A 20,376-nucleotide genomic window follows, 5' to 3' on the forward strand; every position below is an offset into this window, starting at 1 on the left:
ATCAACTGAGGGTGTCAGGGCAGAGTGCTGTAAACATCAGGTCATGGCCACCTCCTCTGGTGTCTGTCTTTAGACTGGATAGTCCTGAGGGAACACAGCCTTCAGGCTGCTGTTTTCACAATCCGACCTCCCGTGCCCAGTCCCGGCAGCCTCTCCCCAGTGCCTCTGCAGGACCTAGTGGCAGAGCTGGCTTGAGCCCACGGTTCCCGCCTTCTCTGGAAGAGAGGATTGCACCCATGCAGAGTCGGCACCCACCTCTTTCTTTCTTCCCTTGGGAACATGGGGCTTCAGAGCCCAGAGATTCACTCTGGCGTATCTCCTTTGTCCTTCCCCACTACAGGATATCAAGTGTGGAAACTGAGGCCTAGAGAGGAAGGGCTAGCCACCCATGGGTGTACCACACCCATTCCTGCTCTCCATCGCCCAATCCCTCGCATCTCCTACACTCTGACTTACCTATGGGACTTGGGCTCTGCATGGTACCTACGTCCCCTAGTGGCTCTGCAGTCCCCAAACCAGTCCATGTGTATGGATACCCATCTATGGCCTCCCCTCCCCCAAGACACACGGCCTGGCCTACCCTTCCCTCCCCACCAAGGGGAAGTCACAGATCCACCAGGCAAGCGAGTTAGTTTAAGGGGACCTGCAGTCTTTTTATCACCTTGATGGCCAGAATGGATTTTGTTTCAGGGAGTATCTCTGAGACTTTAATTAAATCAGGAACTTGGGCCCCGCCAGGTTCCCGGCTGCTTATCACCTTCTTAAAGCCGTGATTCATTACCCAGGATTATTTTTTTTCATCCCTGAAATAATCTTTAAAGGCATTCTATCAGGGAGATTAAAGCCATAAGTCATACATACCCATGTGACTGTTTTTTGTTTTCTCTGCACATGGGCAGTGTGGAGGTACCTAAAGGACCGGACTCCAGGCTGTCCTGGGGACCCCTCTGCTTGACTGAGGGGGGGCAGGCTCCTGGCTGGCTGGGGGTTCAGCTGGTGGTGTGGGCTGGGTTGGCTGGCATAGATGGGAAGTAGGTGAGAAAGGAACTCCCTACTTTATGAATTGTCTCTTTTTGAATGTATGTCCGTGTGCCATCCTTTTCTGGGGGTGTTACCCTCTTCTGGGGTGGGATGAGCAAGACAAAGGGAGATGTCTTTTGGGGGTACAGACAGTAGCCCTTTTCCTTTGTTTCTCTGTCTCTGTCTCTGCAGTCAGAGGAGTAAGGCTCCCTGGAGGGAGTGGCCTCGGGGGTCTCTAATCGCGTCTCTCCCCTGACCATGTTCGGGCAATTAGCTCAGGGTCCTCTGAGGACAAAGGCCTTTGCTTATAACTGCGGCTCGGCCTTACTGAGTGCTCCCTGTGCCTTGCCTGCTTGGAGTGGGCCACACTCTATGTTCACGGCAAAGCACAATTATCTCGCAGCTGCCCCCATCCTGTTTTACAGACAAGGGAGCAGAGATGCCAACGCACTCTGAACGCCCTTATTCAGTCATGCCCTTCCTGGGCACATTCACGGAGGGCACATTCGCTGAGAGCCTGCTCTTTGTGTGTGTGTGTTCTGGGGTGGGGGGGGAGCATGCTGGGGAACCTGGGAGCGAGGCTGACCCTTTGCTCTGGTCCAGGCTCCTGCTGGTGTGGCTGCTGCTCAGAGGGGCCACCTTGTCCTACTTGACAAAAGCCCAGAGACTGACCAAGTTAAGAACCCAACAAGGGCTTAGCAGTTAAGGCACTTGCCTGTGAAGCCTAAGGACCCAGGTTCGATTCCTCAGAACCCACATAAGCCAGATAGATGCCCATAGAGGTGCATGCATCTGGAGCTTGTTTGCAGTGACTAGAGGCTCTCGCACTCCCATTCTCTCCCTCTCTTTAATAAAAATAAATAAAAATAATATATGTGTATATTTTAAAATTTCATTTATTTATTTGAGAAAGAGGGATAGGGAAAGAGAGAGAGAAAGAGAGAGAGAATGGGCACACCAGGGGCTCCAGATGCATGTACCCCATTGTGCATCTGGCTTACGTGGGTCCTGGAGAATTGAACCTGGGTCCTTTGGCTTTGCAGGCAAACACCTTAACTGCTAAGCCATCTCTCCAGCCCCTAAAATATTTTTTCTTTTAAAAAACAGGAGGCAAGAAAGCTGGACATGACGGCTACACCTATAATCACAGCACCAGGGAGGCTAAGGCAGAAAGATCACAGATCCAAACACCCCAAGGGGATGACAGTACAGATGTGTCCCTGGATGAGTGGGCTGGACCTGGGCCCAGAGGCAAAGCCACTTGAGTCTGGCCCTTGTGATGCAATGTTGCCTTTCCATGTACACACAGTCGATCCCGCTCTGCACCCGGTTTCAGGCCTGAGCCACCCACCTCACAGGCTCCACCCAAACAAAATCCTGCCTGAAAATGAAAAGCCTCAGCCATTTTTCCATTTTCTGCATTCCTTGGGCCCTCAGTCCCTAAATCTTCCTAGTGGCGGCCCACTGTCTGGATCTGGGCCTTGGATAAGGCACATTGAAGCTCTTGAGACTCTGTGAAGCTTCTTTTAAGAAATATTTTATTTATTCATTTATTGGAGAGAGACAGAGAAAGGGAGAGAGAGGGAGAGAATGGGCATGCCAGGGCCTCCAGCCACTGTAAACAAACTTCAGATGCACACGCCCCCTTGTGCCTCTGGCTTACATGGGTTCTGGGGAATTGAACCTTTGCAGGCAAGTGCTTAACTGCTAAGCCATCTCTCCAGCCCTGTGCAGCTTCTTGTTTACTGTTAATACAACCTGAGCTGTGGCCTAAGACACAGTAAACATATACATTTCTGTGTGTCTGTTCATGTGTGTGTGTGCATGTGCGCGTGTGTGCCCGCACGTGCTTGTGGAGGTTGGAGAACAATGATGATAAGCATCACCCTTCAGGTGTCATGCATCTTTTTTTTTTTTTTTCCCAGCAGCATCTCTCTCTGGACAGTAACTCACTAAGGAGTCTAGACTGGTTAGCCAGCAAGCCCGAGGAGCCACCTGCGTGTCTCTGGCTCCTTGGCACTGGCATCACAAAGGACCGCTGCAAAAGGCCTTTGTAAAAACTGTAGGCTGTGGGGGTCACACTCAGACCCTCCCGCTTGTGAGGCAGGCGCTTTACTGGTGGCCCTCAGGCTGACACACTCACACCAGGCTTGTGGTGGGCTTGGTGCATGTCCCCCACCCCAGTGTTCCTCTGCCTTCCAGGGGGAGGTACTCCAGCATTACCACCCACTTCCCTGGGTGTCTCTGAGTGGTCACAGCAGGGGTGTCCTTGGCTGGATGCAGGAGGGCAGAAACTGCAGGCTGGAAGAATTTTTTATTTTATTTTTTGTGGAGTCAGTGTTGGCTTTGAACCACAAATGCTCTGGCCTCAGTTTCCTCATCTGTACAAGGGAGCTACCCAGAGATGCCCCTTCAAGAGACTGTGGTGAGATGATGGGCAGATAGCTTGCCCCTCGCCAAGTGTGAGCACCTCATAGGTGGGGTACAGGATGCTTGTTGCAGTCAGGTTCGCATTGCTGGCAGAAATTATCCTACCAAGTGCAGCTTCTGGGATAAAAGGGCTTATTTTGGCTTGCAGACTCGAGGGGAAGCTCCACGATGGCAGGGAAAATGATGGCATGAGCAGAGGGTGGACATCACCCCCCTGGCCAACATAAGGTGGACAATAGCAACAGGAGAGTGTGCCCCACACTGGCAAGGGGAAGCTGGCTATAACACCCATAAGCTCTCCACCAACAACACACTCCCTCCAGGAGGATTTAATTCTCAAATCTCCATCAGCTGGGAATGTAGCATTCAGAACAACTAATTTTATGGGGGACACCTGAATCAACCATTATACTCTCAATCAGACTCTGCTTTATTTTGATATCATGATCTTTTCCTCCTATTATGATGGTCTTGTGTAGGTAGTGTCAGGTACTGTGAGGTCATGGATATCCAGGCCATTTTGTGTCTGGAGGAGCACATTGTAAGGAGTCCTACCCTTCCTTTAGCTTTTACATTCTTTCCGCCACCTCTTCCGCAATGAACCCTGAGCCCTGGAGGGTGTGATAGAGATGCTTCAGTGCTGAGCACTCCTCTGTCACTTCTTCTCAGCACTATGGTGGTCATCCCAAGGTCCCTGCCATCTGAAAAGGGAAGCTTCTCTAACCAAAAGTGAGAGTAGCATTAATATATGGGTATGGACATTAAAAGAAGTGCTTACTGGGCAGTTTGGTGAGCATAATATATACATTTAACCAGCAGATGTGACACCCTAGGGCTCATGATTTCCCCCATTATAGGTTTTTGGTATCAGGAATGTATTCCCTCTCATGGAGTGGGCCTACAGTCCAATTAAAGAGCAGTTGGTTTTCATCATGACAGACATGCCTCTATTGCAACCGTTGGCTCATTTGGCTTGGATGGCCAAATTTAAGGCTTGCAGTGTCCACTGTAGTTTATCTCCACTGGTGAATTCACTCTCATGTAGCTGCATGCAATGTAGTCTGTTATTTGTAAAATTTTATTTATTTATTTGACAGACAAGAGAATGAGAGAAGGGGAGAGAGAGAAAGAGAGAGAGAAAGAATGGGTGCATCAGGGCCTCTAGCCACTGCAAATGAACTCCAGATGCATGCACCACCTTGTGCATCTGGCTTATGTGGGTACTGGGGAATCAAACTTGGGTCCTTAGACTTTGCAGGCAAGCATCTTAACCACTAAGCCATCTCTCCAGCCCCCTTGAAATGTTATTTTGTTATTTATTTGCATGCGTATGTGTTTGTATGTGTATGCACACATGTGTGCACATGGGTGCATGTGGAAGCCAGAGGTCAACAGGGAGTCTTTTCCTCAGCCTCTCTCCTCCTTACTTTTGTTTTCTTTGAGGCAAGCCCAGCAGACTGCCTTGCTTTCTTAGTGTGAGTGTTGAAGTCAGGTTCAGATTGCCGGCAGAAATTGCCTAACCAAGAGTAGCTTGTAGGCTTTTGCTTACAGACTCAAGGGGAAGCTCGGTGATGGCAGGGGAAAACGAGGGCATGAGCAGAGGGTGGACATCACCTCCTCACCAGTATCAGGTGGACAATAGCAACAGGAGACTGTGCCAAACACCGGCAAGGGGAAACTGGCTGTAACACCTATAAGCCCGCCCCCAACAATACACTGCTTCCAGCAGGCATTAATTCCCAAATCTCCATCAGCTGAGAACCTAGCATCCATAACTCCCAGGTTTATGGGGGACACCTGAATCAAACTACCCCAGTGATAGAGTGAGAGATAATTGATGGGCAAAGGCCTCCAGCCATTTCAGTCAAACTCCAGACGCGTGCGCCCCTTTGTGCATCTGGCTAGCGTGGGTCCTGGAGAATCGAGCCTCGAACTGGGGTCCTCAGGCTTCACAGGCAAGCATTTAACCACTGAGCCATCTCTCCAGCCCCACCTTAACTTTTTGAGACGGGCTCTCACACGGAACTTAGAGCTCACCAGTTTGACCAGAGTGGCTGTCCAGCAAGCCCCACGGATTTGCCTGTCTCTACTGCCCTGGCACTGCTGGGGTTATGGACGCATGCCACCACAACCTGGTTGTGACGTGGGTGCTGCGGCCTGAACCCAGATCCTCATGTTTGTGTGGCAATCACTATCCACTTAGCCAGCTCTCCAACTTGGACTTCTAAGGGCTGAAGCAATTGTGGGGGGGGCGGCGAGGTGGTGTGTCATATTAGTCAGGATCCTCGTGGGGGGGGGAACTAATAACATGCACTTGTATTATAAAGGGGATTTATTTGCTCGGCCTACAGGATGTGGGCTGAATAGTCCAATAATAGATGCCTGCAGGTCAGAGGGTCCAAGAACTTGGAAAGCTGCTCAGTCCGTGGGGCCGGGTGCCTCGGCAGTCCTAACCTGGCACTGAGGGATTTGTGGCGAGCCACGCTGGGACGCCGAGGAAGCCGGACTCTGTGGGAGAAGGGCAGCAACAACAGGGTAGATGCGCTCACTGGCAAGGAGCACAGGCAGCCAGGCACTGTGTTGCACCTTTTGTATATATATATATTTTTTATTTTTTAAAAAATTTTTATTTATTTATTTATTTGAGAGCAACAGACACAGAGAGAAAGAAGCACATAGAGAGAGGGAGAGAGAATGGGCTCGCCAGGGCCCCCAGCCACTGCAGACGAACTCCAGATGCGTGCGGCCCCCTTGTGCATCTGGCTAACGTGGGTGCTGGGGAACTGAGCCTCGAACCGGGGTCCTTAGGCTTCACAGGCAAGTGCTCAACCGCTAAGCCATCTCTTCAGCCCAGGATCTGTCATTCTTAATTGAAAATTCAGATTCATTTTTCATTAGCTAGGAAGAACTTATGAAGTGCACAAGGTCACACATGTGTTTATTTATTTGAGACAGAGAGGGAAAGGAAGAGGGAGAGGGAGCGGGAGGGAGGGAGGGAGGGAGAGAGGTAGAGAAAGAGAGAGACAGACAGACAGGGAGGGAGAGAATGGGCATGCCAGGGCCTCTAGCCACTGCAGATGAACTCCAGACGCTTGCGCCCCCTTGTGTGCATGTGCGACACTGGGCATTTGTGTCACTGTGCGTCTGGCTAACATGGCACCTGGAGATGCGAATATAAGTTCTTAGGCTTCTCGGGGAAGGGCCTTAACCACTAAGCCATCTCCCCAGCCCCTACCCTTTTGTAAAATATATTATTTTATTCATTAGAGAGAGAATAGGAATGTCAGAGCCTCTAGCCACTGCAGTGAACTCCAGATACATGCACCGTATTGTGTTGTCTGGTTTACATGGGTCCTGGGGAGTGGAACCTGGGTCCTTAGGCTTCACTGGCGTGTGCCTTAACCGCTAAGCCATCTCTCTAGCCCCTTTCCCACCCTCTTGGTTCTGTTCTGACCCTATCATGCTTGGAAGAAATGAGGGAGAGGTAGGTCCATCAGGAGGATAGGTTCGAACGAGCAGTCCTGCTTTTGCCATACTTTTCAAAAGTATGAGATCACGTGTGTGTGTTTGTCTTTGAGGTAGGGGTCTCACTCTAGCTTGGGCTGACCTGGAACTCACTCTGTAACCCAGGCTGGCCTGGACCTCTCAGTGAGCCTCCTTCCTCCACCTCTGCATGCTGGGACTATAGTCATGGAAAATTTCAGGTGAACCAAGATGAGTCAGTCACCTTATGTTAGAGTGTTTGTGGGAGAATATATATACATACATACATCTCTATATATGTATATATATATATATGTATATATATAAAATATGTGTGTGTGTATGGATCTGCGTACACATATATGCATATATGCATGCGCACACACACCTCCATACAAGCGCGCACACTCTTTCAAACACCTCCACCCACCTCCAGACATGGCTCTCCCTTCACCCCCACCCTCACCGTCACCCTCACATCCACACCTTCAGACCTCCCCAGCACCTTCGCCCCCCTCTCCTCTCACATCCACACACATCCACCCCTTTGGGCACACGTAAGCCCTCCCCCAGAACCACTCTGAAATGACAAGCTAAGGTGCTGCGCCGTCATGGAAAACTGCACGGTCAGAACAGGAGGAGAGACTTGAAGACTGTGGGGAGCAGCGGGGATGGGGGGACCCTCTTCCTGGAAGTGAGGAGCATTGAGCTGCTGGCCCTGGATACCAGGGGACCTCTGTCCTGCGAGGTCGCCCGGCTCTGCTGCTCCTCTGCCATAGCTGGGTTTGGGGTAGTGGCTAGTGCCTCGCCAGTTCCCACACCGGCATGTGGCGCAGCTGCCTCTTTGAAATGCAGGCTGAAGCCAGGTGGGAAGCAGGAAGGTGACCGGTCAAGGTCATGAAAGAACCAGGAAGGAACCCAGATCTCCCTTGGGAGCTACTCACGCCTCAAGGCCACCGTCAGGAGCAGTGGGGTGTGCCGGCTCTGCCTGGCCCTCTGCACCCCTGGCCACCCTTTGTGGGCCTCAGGATCCTCAAATGGCAACCATGGAGTCTGGACAGATGGCACGTTTCAGCTCTTGTCCTTCCTTAATGGCCCCGAGGAAGCTTCATGCTCACCGCCGGCTCCAGCAGGGTGCACCTGGCTCGGATGCCTGCCTGTGTGTCCCTGGAGGGAGGGGCGGTGCTGAGCACTGAGTTGCAGCGGGTGGGCCTCGTAGGCCTGGAAGCCCAGGGGTGAGCTGGGAGGGTCCCAGGGCTGTCTGACTCCCAAGTGCTCCTGTTTGGTGGGTCAGACTGGCTCTGTCCCATGAAGGAGAACTTGGTGGCCTGAGAGCTCAGGAGAGAAGGATCCATGCGGGGGGCTCACAGTGGAACCAGAGAACCCTCAGCTGCAACGAGGTCCCAGGAGTGTTAGAGGCGGGGGCTGAGGTCGTCCAGGTAGCCTGAAGAGAAAGGGGACGGCAAGGCAGATGAAGTGACAGGCAGCACCGGGCTGATCCTCTCTGGTGGCCTCAAGACTCCTTTCCTCCTCCTCCTTGAGGTCTCTGCTTCTTGCTCTCCCACCCCACCATCCTCCCTGATCTACGCTTCTTCTCTACCCCTCTCCACGTCCTCAAGAAAGCCCTCAAAAGCTTGCCAGAACCTTTGGTGCCAAGCCACAGGACAGGTCCCAGGCTGCCTGTGCAGAGCCCGTGTGTCCCATGTATCCCTGTCCAGTCAGCATCTGGCTGGAGTGTCGTGAGGAGGACCCCACCGCAGCGAGAGGCGGCCATGGGCATGGCAGGCACCCTGAGGATTCAGGCGGTATCATGCAGGGCTTTGAGTCTGGGCTTGTTCTTTCTAAAAAATACTTAAAATATATTACATTTATTTGTGAGAGATATATAAAGAGGCAGATATCTATATCTACACCTATCTATATATATACATACATCTATATATATGTATATGTATATGTATATCTATATCTATCTAAATGTATATCTGTATCTATCTATATCTATAGATAGATAGATAGAGAGAGAGAGAGAGAATGGGAATTCCAGAGCATCCAGCCACTGCACATGAACTCCAATGCATGTGCCACCTTGTGCATATGGCTTTATGTGGGCACTGAAAAATTGAACCTGGGTCCTTTGGCTTTGCAGGCAAGCGCCTTAACTGCTGAGCCATCTCTCCAGCCCTGGGCCTCTTCTTGAAGGAGAAACACGGTTTCAAAGCGTGGCAAGTGCTCTGTTCACAGCTCCAGAGATGCTGATATAGACCGGGGAACAGTCTGTGTCAAGGAATGTTTGAAGCCATGGTCTTGTGGGGGGGGGGGCAGAGAGAGAGAGATGAGATAGAGAGAGAAATAGAGAGGTAGAGAGATAGAGAGAGAAAGAGAAGGGGGCTATGCTAAGCATTCAGGCCTGAGAAGCACCTTTGAGGAGTGACATGGGGACACAGTGGTGATTGGGCAAGAGTCATTTGACCCATCTCAGCACTGTGTCCCTTACTTAGTCTCTTATTCGATTCCTAATCTCATAAGGCTGACAACAGAACCTCACTGTCATGACCGGGTCTTAGTCGGGAGACACACCATGGCTAACAGCGTCTCAGGCACCCACTACAGGATGGAGGAGCTGTTAGAGTTGAGGTCTCAACACCTCGCCACTTGGAAGGTCTGGCAGTTGATGCCAGGAGCTGGGCTGGTTCCCAGAATTCCACCCAAACGTCAGGGACTGACGGAGCTGAAAGATGGTCATGACTTTCAGTACGGGGGCGGGGCTGGTGAGCTTTTAGAGAGCGCCCTCGATTTGCGGTCAGCCACGGCTCCCTGGGGGGCGGTCTCCTTGCATCTAGCACTGCCCACTGCGCTACCCCAGATGGCCTTTGGGTGACTCACCTTGGGCCCAAAATCTGGGAGAAAGACAGAAAAGCTTCTCTTTGGTGGCCAGAGCAGTTGGCACTCCAGGCCCTGGTCCCTGCACCCTTCCAGTTGCCCGTGGGCCCAGCTCTTCTCTCCTGGCTCTCGGGGCTCCCGGCACCCACTTTCTGGGTCTGAGGGCAAGGGTGGGTGATGTCAGACCCGGAGACTGTGGCTCACTTCCCTGCAGTGCCGAGGCTTGCGGATCCCTGCAGGGGCCTCCTCCAGCCCCCATGCCCAGCTCCCTCCCTGGCTGCAGGGTAGTGGCAGTGGTTCCTGGGGGCATCTCTAGAGACAGCTTCTGGTGAGCAGGCCTGGGGCTGTCTCTAGGCTGTGAGGGACAGCCCCCCCCCCCAAAAAAGAAGCCACAGTTAGTTCCTAAAGCATGTCCACAGGCAGTGACTTCTGAGTAAGACAAACACACGGTACTCAACGGAGGACAATGCCGCGTTTCCCGTCCAGCACCAGCTCGAGGGGCGCGCATGCCAAATCCATGCAGCTTGATGTCACATGCCAGGAGGGCAACCGTCGCCCAGGTGCTGCCGTCCTGCTTTTCCCACATCGCAGTCTGAGGACCTCGGCCTTGCAGTAATGACCAGCTGTCTCCTTCCTGAGGAGGAATGGGTGGTGATAGGCCGCAGGGTGCAGCCAGGGGATGAGAGGATGGCGAAGGACGTCAGTCTTGCAGGGAACACGCTGGTTATTCTCAAGGGTCCAAACATCTGTCCCTGACTGAGAGGAGGCGCGCCGCTTGTTCCAGGGCCCATTTCCTTCCCTTCCTTCCTTCCTTCCTCCCTCCCTCCCTCCCTCCCTCCCTCCCTCCCTTTCCCTTTCTTTCTTCCTTCCTTCCTTTTTTTAAAAATTAAAAAAAAACCAATTTATTTATGAGAGAGAGAGAGAGGGAGAGAGAGAGAGAGAATGAGCACACCAGGTCTTTCAGCTGCTGCAAACAAACTCCCAGACGCAAGTGCCATCTTGTGCATCTGGCTTAAGTGGGTCCTGGGGAATCGAACCTGGGTCCTTTGGCTTTTCAGGCAAATGCCTTAACTGCTAAGCCATGCGCCATCTCTCTAGCCTTTTATTTTATTTTGGTTTTGTGAGGTAGAGTCTCACTCTAGCCCAGGCTGATGGGGAATTTGGAGTGGCCTTGAACTCACAACAATCCTACCTCTGCCTTCCAAGGGCTGGGACTAAAGGCGCATGCCCGGCTCGGACACCATTTCCAACTCAAATGGGGAAGAAGTTTCTAGATGACCCCCAGTGGCTGTGGGACAGGAATGAGTGCCTCAGCTGCTGCAGTAATACGACCAGAGGAGGAGGATGTTTCGTCATATGCCCTGTTCATCCAAAGTACACAAACAACACTTTGATCTAAAAGACTCCCAAGACATCTACGAGGCTGGTGCAGACAGAACGCTCAGAAAGAACCGGCGAGGCCCGGGCCGCCTCCACCTTTCTGGAACAAGCTGGTGAAAGCTGCTTCGCGGTGAGTCAGGCTGTGTGGCCCGCAGGCATCTCGTCCTTGGAGGAAGGCAGTTCTGACCAGGTCACCTTGGGCAGGGGATGCTGGAGAAGGGATCCCAATTTGGGGTATGAGGAGGGGTGGCATGTGAACAGACGACTTCTGTGGTTCCTTAGCGTCCAGAGTTCCTTGGCAGAGAAAAACACCCGCAGAACTCTTAAGAGCCATTCAAGGTTACTGAGGACAGAGCAGAAACCCGAATATAGCTGGCGGGAGGAAGGCGGCAGCAGAGGGGAAAGTAGGTCCTGGGAACAAATGACGTGGGGCATGGAATTAACGAGCCTGGAAACTGGCTTAGCTCAGGGACTCTTTTATTTATTTATTTTTTAAAGTGTCTCATAGCAAGAAAAACGATGGAATGGAATTTGGACAATGGGGAAATAATGGCGATTGAGAAAGTAAGCTATCCACTCCTGTCCAGCTGGCCTCTTGGAGAACAAGAAAGAGAGAGAGGCAGGTCAGCGGGTCTGGGGTGACTCCTGTTTGCCACGCAAGGCAGATAGGCATTGGCTGATGCAATGCTGGGGATGGCAACTGAAGGGGCTACCTGCTGCCCACGTCTTGCAGGCTTTGGCTGAGCCATCATGCCTCTGCATATCCATCTCCCTCACCTTTTGTTTTTGTATTTATATTGTGATTATTTTATTTTGTTTATTAGTTATGGATGTACTTAGTATGTAAACAGAAGATGTTGGTACCCTCCTTTCCCTCATCCCTGACCCTTTTCCAAAGGGCCCCTCCTCGTTGGGGATGCAGGTCATCCCAGTGGGGTTATGGGTTATGCATTGTGGGAGCAGCAGTCAGTCACTGGGAAGAGGCAGTGCCCCCGGGCATGATGGCCCAACTTGTGGCTCTAGCAATCTTTCCGCCCCTTCTTCCACAAAATTCCCTGAGCCGCATTGTGTGCATTTTAAGTCTACTTCGGTGACGGGCTCTGGGCCTCTGGTTTGGTAAGTGCTGAGTGTGCTCGGGGTCTGTCTCCTTCACCCCTGTGCTGACACGGCTGGCCACATTCTTCACCTGGCTCCCCCTTGTGCCTTCCTGGTTTCACCCCCAAAGACTGAGCTTAGTCCCCGCCTCTCTAGGAAGCCTCCTCTGATAGGCTCAGCGTTCCTACATGCTTCTCCTGTTCTGTTCAGCAGCCATGCCACCCACTGGGCACTTATAGCGGGGGGGCAAGGAGCCCTGCTGTTTGCCCAGGGAACTCGCCCCAGATGACCGCCAAAAGTCCTCCCTCTGTGGACCCTGGAACGGTGAGGAGGAGAGCTGTTGGTGTTGCTCCCTGGGTGACAGGTACCCTTCACCCTAGTCTCTTTGGGAATAGTAGAGGCCGGTGCCTGGATACCTTGGCACCCTGCCTGCCCACGCTTCTTTGTCCCAGGGTGGTCTTGTGTGTTGTGTTGTTGATATTTGTCCTGGGCTCTCTGAAGATGGAAAAATTCATGAGCTTCTTTTCTTTTCTCTCTCCAGGTAGGGCCTCACTCTAGCCCAGGCTGGTCTGGAATTCACTCAGGTCAGCCTTAAACTCATAGCAATTCTCCTACCTTAACCTCCAGAGTGCTGGGGTTAAAAGTGTGTGCCACTGCGCCCAGCTTTCCGTGAGATTCTTTTCTGGTCTTCCTTAGGTCCTTGTCTGACACTGGGTAGAAAGGATGCAGGAAGGACGGATGGATGGGATAGATGGGTCTCTTCTGTTTGTATAGTCGTATGCCATCTGACAAGGCCCAGCCAGCCGTGTTGAGATGACTCTATCCTTCACTGAGCGGGAGGAGAGGTAGAGGGAGGAGTCAGGCATACCTGGCTCAGATGACAGCTACCAGGTCCCTGAAGAAGGGCGGGACTGTCCTTTCAGGGACCATTTCTATAGTTGGTTACCAATGAAGAAGCAATCCTCTGCTCTCCCTCCTGGCCAGGGCAAGGTTCCTTGACTCTCAGCCAGAGTTTGGTCCCCAGAGCTTGTATCTGGGGGCCGTTCAGAGTCTGCCTTGGGCCAGAGGAGATGAAGGAGACATACGTTTGAACTAGAGACTCCTGTTCAGCTGTGTGTGGCTGGGAAGTGCCACCACCACCTTGTGCTCCAGGGACAGCATGACAGATAGCTGGCTGAGGGCCTTCCTCTCCGTCTCCGAGGAGGCTGTCACTAGGCAAGGACCGGCTCTCTTGCTGTCCGCAGCCCCGAGCGCTTGCCTACCAATGGGTTATGGGTCATGTTTACAAATTCCCAGAGCTTATGGTACTAAGCCCTAAGCATTGAGGGCTTACGGTTCTGGCTTTTGGCCAGAGACTGATAGCTCCAGCTCAGGTTTCTCTGAGCCTTCAATGGTTTCATGGCTCTAGGTCCAGAGAACTGGAGGCTGGGGCTCCAGCTGGGGAAGCCAGAGACTTACAGCTCTCAGCACTCAAGTCAGAGGCTTTTTTTGGGGGGGGCGTGGTTCTCTGAGGTTTGAATGCCAGTGGCCCTCCTCCACTCAGGGGCTCCTGAGCTTGGGGCTGTTAGCAGCAGCTGGTGTTTGTTACTGTCCCAAGTGTTGGGTGTTGGCTCTTTCAGCTCTTAACCCTTGCCAGCTCTCTTACTCTTTTTTTGTTTGCTTATTTTTATTTATTTATTTGACAGCGACAGAGAGAAGGAGGGAGGGAGAGAGAGAGAGAATGAGCAGCATGCCAGGGCCTCCAGCCACTGCAAATGAACTCCAGATGCATGCGCCCCCTTGTGCATCTGGCTAACGTGGGTCCTGGGGAATCGAGCCTCGAACCGGGGTCCTTAGGCTTCACAGGCAAGCGATTAACTGCTAAGCTGTCTCTCCAGCCCATTAATTTTTTTGTTTATTTTTATTTATTTGAGAGTGACAGAGAGAAGGAGAGAGAGAGAGCGCTCTCACTCTTAGCGTTTCTTTATACTTTCTCACTTTGCAGTCTCAGCTCCCCATCATTGACGTCCCTGGCCACTCTTTGGAACTCTTCAGCTGCTTTTCAGCTGTACACATTGGAGGTTGTCGATTGAAAGTTTTCTAAAAGCCGGGCGTGGTGGCGCAGGCCTTGAATCCCCACACTCGGGAGGCAGAGGTAGGAGGATCACTGTGAGCACAAAGTCAGCCTGAGACTACATAGTGAATTCCAGGTCAGCCTGAGCTAGAGTGAGAGCCTATGTCGAAAAACCAAAAAAGAAAGTATTTTTTAAAAAGACCACAACTAGAGGCTGGAGGTATAGCTCAGTAGTTAAGGCACTTGCCTGCGAAGCCTAAGGATACAAGTTTGATTCCCCAGTACCCACGTAATACAGATGCACAGGGTGGCACATGAGTCTGGAGTTTGTTGACACCGGCTAGAGTCCCTGGTGCATCCATTCTCTCTCCCTATCTGTCTCTCTCTCTCAAATAAACAAGTGAAATGTTTAAAAAAGATCACCAAAAAAGACTGTAAGTAGGAGAGAAAGAAAAATAATCCAAGGAGAAGCCTCTGTCGGGTTTCACGTCACAACAGCAGGGTTGTGGGGTACACAGGACAGAAGCCTCCCCGGTTAGCTTGGAGCATAGAGAGCAGCTTGCATGGGCAGCTGGAAGAGAATGTTTGGTGTTTATACATGGATCAAAATCCCACCAATCACAGCCTTATGTGTGCGTAGCTTTGCGTTCCCCAGGCACAAGCCTCACATAAGCATCCATCGCTGTCTTGCTGCTGGTCACTGAAGGTGCTCACTGTCCCTTCCTAAGTGAGCGCGGCTGTAGGCTGGGCGGGGCCACCGGGTTCACTGGGGCCAACTTAAGCTGTGTAGTGTTGCAGTCAAGTTCACGTTGCTGGCAGAAATCATCTGACCAAGAGCAGCTTTTGGGGAAAAAGGGGTTTATTTTGTCTTATAGACTCAAGGGGAAGCTCCATGATGGCAGGGAAAATAGTGGCATGAGCAGAGGGTGGACATCACCCCCTGGCCAAGAAAGGTGGACAATGGTAACAGGAGAGTGTGCCAAACACTGGCAAAGGGGCATTGTCTATAACACCCATAAGTCTGCCCCCAACAGTACACCACCTCCAGCAAGCATTAATTCTCAAATCTCTATTAGCTGAGAACCTAGTATTCAGAACACCTAAGTTTATGGGGGATACCTGAATCAAACCACCACATTCCACCCCCGGCCCCCATAAACTGATAACCATCCATGATAGAAAATACAATAAATTCAGTCCAACGTTAAAAGTCCCTATAGTTTTTTGTCAAATCTAATGATGTTCAAACATCCCCATAATACAAGGTCTTTTAACTGAGCCATCATACCAAAAAATCCCCCCAAAACCCATAATGGCACAGAATAAGCACTCATACTGCAAAAGATAGCACTGGACATAGCAAAGAAATATTCAGCCAATATAAGTTTTAAACAGGGAAAACATCAAACTCTGTAGCTCCAAGTCCAACAACTCTAGCCAGTGACAAGTCTCCAAGCCCAGTAATTCTAACCAGCAATAAGTCTCTGGAACTCCAATTCCGCCCCTCCAGCTAGGCTACTCACGGTCCTGGAAAACTTCATCTGGGGCTGGCAGCTTTCTTTAGCAGCTATCTTGTGGTCCTGGCATCTCCACTGGGTTTCCACTACAACCCACGGTTTACCCTAAAGGCTCCATTGCGTCTCCATGCAGGCATCCAGCAAACCTGCTTCACACTGCCCATGGCCATTTCCAAAACATAAGACTGTGTTGCAAATTCAATGATCCTCTCTTTCCCACATTTCTTATAGTCCACAATACCAGGTAGAGTGCCAATTTGTTAACTTAGGGGTGAATAAAGCAGATTTTGAAGAACAGGACACTCCTTGAACATTCAGTCCCCTTCAAAAGAGTCGACATTCTTTCTGTTGTCACAACACAGGTCAGCTGGCCCAATCTCAGTGGTCGTAATCTCTCATACAATTGCAGCTGTACAGGTAGAAGTTTCAGCCCAAAGATTTCTTTCTGTGCCATATCCCTCTGCCCACACCAGTCCGTTTCTATGCAAAGCAACCCTGTATAACTTCCCAGGACATGGGCATAACAGCAAGCTTCTCACACAAGCTGCTTCTAGTCTAGTCCAGACAAAGCTCCATTTCACCCTCATAAGCCAAACCTCACAGTCCATAGTTCTTACTGCATTCAGGTCTTTCAACTCTGACCAGAATAGTCCATCAAACTGTACTTACAGCACTGCAAGGCATCTCTTAGGCCAAGGTTTCAAATCCTTCCACATCCCTCTTGAAAATCAGCTCCAAAAGGCCAAAGCCACAGTCAGGTGTCTAGCAGCAGCTCCACTCTCAGTGAATTCCAGGTCAGCCTGGGCTAGAGTGATACCCTACCTCAAAAGACCAAGAAACTAAGACACCAAAAAACAAAAAACAAAACAAAACAAAAAAGCCTACTGCCCGCTATGGAAAGCCACAAAGGTTGTGACGGTCCAGACCCTGAGAACCCTACCTGACCACTAAGAGCCTCAAGTCCCACTTCCATAGTATAGATAGGACTTGAAGACCCAGAGAGGGAGGGGAGTCAGCCAGTGTCACACAGCGCAGTAGAGGGACAGAAAAGAGCAAAACCCATTCTCCTCGTGTAATCCCCTAGAGCAACTGTCCTCCCCACGTGTGTGTGCGTGCATGTGTGCGTGTGTGTGTGTGTGTGTGCGTGTGTGTGTGTGTGTGCGTGTGTGTGTGAATGTGAAGTGGGGTCTACACGAGGGGGTTCTGAGCTTAGTTGCTCTAGATGCCTGTCCACCAGGCTTGGTAGGCAGGGGGCATGGGGTAGGTTGGTGGACAGCTCTCTATCATCACTGTGTTGGCCCTCAGGTCATTGAGAGTCTCTAGAACTTTGGGACTCTTCAACTGGCTTCTTAAAATCCCAACTGGGCATCAGAAGCTCTAACTACCAGGGGATAGGGCCTCCTGCCACTGGACCTACTTGATCCAGCGGCCTTGCTTCAATAACAAGGCCATGCGCTCCTGAGGAACTATCATCAGAGCCCCAAGTTTTGGTGGTAGAAGGTGGCCCATGAAGGCAGCAGAGCCCCCACCTCCAGGGGAGCAGAGGAACCCGGGGTGCTGGGGTGTGTGAAGTCTAGAGGCTGCTTCCCACCTTGCCTTGGTAATTGCTACATTGATTCTGGATCCCAATCTCCAGGAGGGTCCCCAAATCCATGCCCTCCACTCACTGTCCAGCTCAAGGTTCTTCTTCAAGCCATTGCATCCTAGCTGCTTTGCTCAGCCCTTCTGTTCAAGAGAAAGCTGAGGGCTGGAGAGATGGCTTAGTGGTTAAGGTGCTTGACTGCAAAGCCAAATGATCCTGGTTCTATTCTCCAGGACCCACGGGAGCCAGATGCACAAGGGGCACATACATCTGGAGTTTGTTTGCAGTGGCTGGAGGCCCTGGAGTGCCCATTCTCTCTCTCTCTTTCTCAAATAAATAAGTAATTTTAAAAAGAGAGAAAGCTGATACTGTAAAGTGTGCCCAGAGCAGCGTCAGGTCAGGGGCCACACACTCTAGATCTGGACAGGAAAACAAAATCTCACCTCAAGTGGAAGTGGAGCAGCTAGGGGGAGGGATGAGAAGGCATCTTCAAGACCCCTCTGTAGTCATGATACCCTGATGTCCATAATTCCACCATTAGAAAGTCATTCCTTGAGACAAATTCAGGCCAATAGTTCTAGCTTTCAAGCTACAGAGAGACAGACTGCTTCTTAGGGATATAATGTTCCTGTTCCTATTCCTCATGAGTGGAGCATAGGAGGCCTTGGGCATGAGGGGAGGCATGTGTGAGGGGTGGGGAGGAGCAGCAGATGCCAAGATATGGGGAAGGGCGCAACACCAAGGTAAATCGGCCTGCGGTTCATTTTTCCTAGTGAAAAGCCCAGAGTATGTTAGACTCAGCCTAGACCTTGGGTGATGGCCATGGCTGTGGAAGTCACCAGGGACAAGCAGGGTGTAGGCTCCTTGAGGTATGTGGCTGGTCCAGGGAGGTGCAGGGCTATATGTGTTTGAAGAGGAGCTTTCGGTTGTTTACCCTTGACCTTGGGTAGGCATTGTCTTCTTGTTGCTGGGACAGACCACCCAACCAGGAGTAGCATAGGGGAGGAAAGTGTTTATTTCCAGCCTGTAGGGAATGTTTTATCCCTGTTGAAAAGCATGGCAGGAGCAGATAGCAGAGCATCGCATCTGTACAGCAGCAGGGAGGAAAGAGAGGGAGACAAATGTAGCAAATGGGGCCAGGCTATAGCACCCCAAGGCACAATGACACACCTCCTCCAGCAAGGTTCCACCTCCCAAAGGCTCCACCAGCCGGGACGCATATAGGAGGCTTCATTACAAATACATGAGGCAATAGGGGAACATTTTACATTCAAATCGCCACAGAAGCATCCCATCCTTCACACACGCCCTCTCCCCTGGACCTTGTGCACGTTCATCTCTCTGGCAGTCTTCCAGAAGCCTGCCAGTGAGGAATTGTGGGAAGGTTTTAGATAAAGGAATTAAAAATATTTATTCATTTATGAGAGAAAGAGAGAGAGAGAGAGAGGGAGGGAGGGAGAGAGAAAGAATGAGCATTTGAACATTCCAGGGCTTTTAGCCTCTGCAAATGAACCCCAGACATGGGCCATCTTGTGCATCTGGCTTACATGGGTCCTGGGGAATCAAACATGGGTCTTCTGGCTTTGTGAGCAAGCGTCTTAACCACAAAGCCATCTGTCCAGCCTGGCAAAGGAACTTTGAGGGGCTGTGTGCCTGGACCTCTGGTAATGAAGGGTGGTTCTGTGGCAGGGAGGGAAGGTGGCTGAATACTTACTGTTGCCAACCTAGGGATGGCAAGGGTGCCACACAGTGTAAGACAGGGACCGCAGGCAGCTGCATTTCTTAGAAGAGACGCTGAGAGCTCTGAGGTCAGGTCATACCCAAGCTCACACAGCTGCTCATACACAATGGAGAGCAGCTGCGTCCGTTGCCTCCTGCCTCTGAGATTCTTGGGGTGATTTCAGTTTGAGGGTCCCAGGAGGATTCCAGGAAGTCAGAAGAGCTGTATGGGAAGAGGCACTCTGCAAAGGGGACCTGAGGTCAAGTGGTTCAGAGTTTTAAGAAACCATGACAGAGGGTTCTATGATTCACTAATGTCACAAGCCAGGGACACTGAGTCTTGGGCTCACATGTGGGAGAAACTGGTGTGCTACTGCCCTGGCCTGACTTCCTCCCCTGGTCATTCCACCTTTAGCTGTGGAGATGTGGTCTGAGTTGGGTCACTGTGGGTCAGCTGTGTGCTTGGGGACACGTGTGCTTTTCCCTATCCACATAGACTGGATTATGAATGTGGCACTCGGTGTTCCTACACCCTCCAAGAATACCTTTCTTCTAGGAGCACTGCAGATGGATAGAGAAACAATGGTCCCTCTCGTCCCTGCCCCTCCTCCGGCCCATTGCAGCTCTTCCCAGGGTGTTCCTTCGCTTTGCCAGCCTGTTGCATGTACGCATGCTTATATTTTGGGAAGTCAGCAAGGCCACCACTGTAAAACCTTTCTTGCAGTTTCCAGGAAACATGTTTTAAAAAATCTTTGTGCAGCCTCTGAAAGCAGGCAACTAGGATCCATGTCTGGCTAGTCACTGACTCCCGTGAGCCTAGCAGGTGGTGGGGACTCAGTAAATGTTTGTGCAGTGATGGAGTGGATGAGATTGGATTAGTCACTCCTGTTCCCCAAACCCAGGCAAGTGAGGACAGGGAAACGAAGACAGCAGGACTCCCTGGCCAGAGGGAGGCTGGGGCAGCTGAGGGACATCTCAGTGTTTGCTGGACCTAGTCTGTGTTGTGTGGCGCTTGGTTGAGTTGCTGGATGTTTCTATGCACAGATTCCTGGGAATGGTGCTAATTGGAAGAAAATCTAATGATGGCTAAGTGTTGAGGGGACACTGGGCAGAAAGGTTCACACTTGTAGGGAGTGTCTGCAGCGTGAACCCCTGGGGAAGTGGGGTCTCTACTTCTCCTAGGGCCAATTGTGTCCATGGGCCAACATCTGTCA

This window comes from Jaculus jaculus, chromosome 18, assembly GCF_020740685.1.
Source record: "Jaculus jaculus isolate mJacJac1 chromosome 18, mJacJac1.mat.Y.cur, whole genome shotgun sequence".
Lineage (NCBI taxonomy): Eukaryota > Metazoa > Chordata > Mammalia > Rodentia > Dipodidae > Jaculus > Jaculus jaculus.